At 40.5% G+C, this 2922-nt stretch overlaps 1 non-coding gene across 1 annotated transcript; it reads left to right on the top strand.

The window, feature by feature from the left end:
* Nucleotides 1-2390: 2390 nt before the first annotated feature.
* Nucleotides 2391-2579, top strand: LOC111590231 (U2 spliceosomal RNA). The gene has a single exon (XR_004852938.1). It is a non-coding gene; the product is annotated as a U2 spliceosomal RNA (small nuclear RNA).
* Nucleotides 2580-2922: the final 343 nt, after the last annotated feature.

Below are 2922 nucleotides of genomic sequence, written 5' to 3'. Positions count from 1 at the left end.
AAAGGGGGAGAGAGTTTGACAAGGGCTTATATTTCACTCACAAAGTATCCGTTTTTGGCGATTCATGCCAAAGGGGGAGAAAATATTAGCCCAAAGCAAAAGGACCGCACCACCACCAATTTCAAAAAATGTGTAAATGTAGTCTTTCAATTGGTATTAAAGAAGATTTTCAATTGGTATCTTATTTTTGATATAATTTCAAATTGGTATGACCTCTTTCAAAATTAATATCTAAAACCCTCTTGACACTAAGAGGAGAATTTCATTAAGGGGGAGTTTTGTTTAGTCAAAGGAAAAGCATTTGAAACATGGGGAGAAAATTTCAAATCTTAAAAATGCTTCTCGAAATCTTATTCATTTACCTTTGATTGTTTGCAAAAAGACTTTGAAAAGAATTTCCAAAATATTTGCAAAAACAAAACAAGTGGTGCAAGCGTGGTCCAAAATGTTAAATTAGAAGAAAGCATCCATGCATATCTTATGAAATGTAAATTGGTTTAATTCCAAGCAACCTTTACACTTACCTTATGCAAACTAGTTCAATTCTGCACTTATATATTTGCTTTGGTTTGTGTTGGCATCAATCACCAAAAAGGGGGAGATTGAAAGGGAAATAGGCTCAAACCTTTTCCTAAATATTTTTGGTGGTTGAATTGCCCAACACAAATAATTGGACTAACTAGTTTGCTCTAGATTATAAGTTCTACAGGTGACAAAGGTTCAACACAAACCAATAAAAAGTCCAAGAAAGGGTTCAAATAGAAAGGAGCAAAACCAACCGAAGGCTGCCCTGGTCTAGCGCACCGGACTGTCCAGTGCACCAGGGAGAATCACTCCAAACTCCTCAGCTTCGGGTTTCTAGAAAGAGTTCTCCGCTATAATTCACCGGACTGTTCGGTGTGCCATGCAGAGCAACGGCTAACAGCGCCAACGGTTGTCTGTAAAAGTGAACAGTGAAGCTACAGTTCGCGGACAGCGCGCGCAGAGTCAGAGCAGGCGCCAGAAGGCGCACCGGACAGTGAACAATGACTGTCCGGTGCACCACCGGACTGTCCGGTGGCCCCACATGTCAGAGCTCCAACGGTCGAACCCTAATGGTTGGGTGACGTGGCTGGCGCATCGGACTGTCCGGTGCGCCCGTCGACAGACAGCCCTCCCAACAGCCACTTTGGTGGTTGGGGCTATAAATACCCCCCAACCACCACACTTCAAGGCATCCAAGTTTTCAGCCAACACATTCAATACAAGAGCTAGTGCATTCAATACAAGACACAATTAGAGTGAATCAAAATCTCTCCAAGTCCCAATTCCACTCAAGCAATAGTGACTAGAAGAGAGAGTTTTGTCGTGTTCTTTTGAGCTCTTACACTTGGATCGCTTTTCTTCTTCCTCTATTCTTGTTCCCAAAGACATTTGTAATCAAAGCAAGAGACACCAATTGTGTGGTGGTCCTTGTGGGGACTAAGTGTCCCAATTGATTGAGAAGAGAAGCTCACTCGGTCTAGATGACCGTTTGAGAGAGAGAAAGGGTTGAAAGAGACCCGGTCTTTGTGACCACCTCAACGGGGAGTAGATTTGCAAGAACCGAACCTCGGTAAAACAAATCATTGTATCACTCTCGCTATTTGCTTGTGATTTGTTTTTCACCCTCTCTTTCGGACTCGATTATATTTCTAACGCTAACCCCAGCTTGTAGTTGTGCTTAAACTTTATAAATTTCAGATTTGCCTATTCACCCCCCTCTAGGCGACTTTCAGCGTCCATATGGTGACTGGCACGCGGGCCCCATTTGTTAGGTGATGACGGTACACGGGCGCGTCATGGCGGTAGGAGTGGCCTTGATTATTTTCAATGACAAGAGTCATGGGTACATCCACACTAGGGTTGACAAAGGGCGACGAGGTCGCATGGAGGGGAGGCAAGAGGGAGGTTCGCGGTGGAGGAGAAAGGACGAAGGATGATCTCAATAATAGCGGTCATTGGATTTGAGTGAGTAAAAGAAAGAGAGATGTATCCAACGATATGAACCATTGATTTTGATGATGTATTAAGTCTGTGTGCAATTTTTGTTGGGTGTTTTTGCAAAGTTTAAACTGGTGGATATAGTGTTATAGATAAATGAATTCTTAAATAAAAATAAATAAATCTTTTCTCTACTCCTTTGAAGAAACGGTTTCGTGTGTCCATCATATATGAAATGTGCAGGTCTATTCCTCACCCTCGTCTAGCAATGGGTCGTTACACCACAAATGGGCCGTGAGTGATTAGCCAAACTCAACACGACAGGAAACCACACGCAGTGTAGCGCTCCCACATAGTACTACCTCGCTAGTTGAAGGAGGACGAGCGATCGAACGAGCTATAAAAAGGATCTGACTTCTTTTTAACTCATATTTTTCTCGGCCTTTTGGCTAAGATAAAATGAAATATTTGTTTTTGTCATTTTAATATATGATATGTGAATCATATGTTCGTTTTGATATTAAATTTATTTTTTATGGATATTAAATATAATTATGTGTCGTTGTAACACACTGGCATTAGACTAGTAACGTTAATGAAAACCATGTTAACGCTCAATATTATATCGAGAAATGTGTTCTATGGATCAATTACAAGAATGAACCAATATTTTTTTGGAAATTTATCTCAGATCTAATCAGTTATATGGTTCAAACCACTCTTTTGTCTTTTAACTTTGTCATCCATAGTTAGTATTTTACTAGTAAGTTGCACGTGTTTTGCTACAGTTGTTATATATATATATATATATTCAAATATAATTATTGTTTATTTCTAAACACTAAGGTATATGTAGTTTGGTGGTAACCTCAAATTACTATAAGTACGGGGCATGAGTTTGAGTGCTCGGTGTACACTATTTTTTTTGCATGGTGTGGCGGGCGGACCTAGAGTGTCAAC

This window comes from Zea mays, chromosome 9 (genome assembly GCF_902167145.1).
Source record: "Zea mays cultivar B73 chromosome 9, Zm-B73-REFERENCE-NAM-5.0, whole genome shotgun sequence".
Classification (NCBI taxonomy): domain Eukaryota; kingdom Viridiplantae; phylum Streptophyta; class Magnoliopsida; order Poales; family Poaceae; genus Zea; species Zea mays.
The sequence above is the reverse complement of the archived record's forward strand: the minus strand, read 5'-3'. Positions and strand labels throughout refer to the sequence as shown.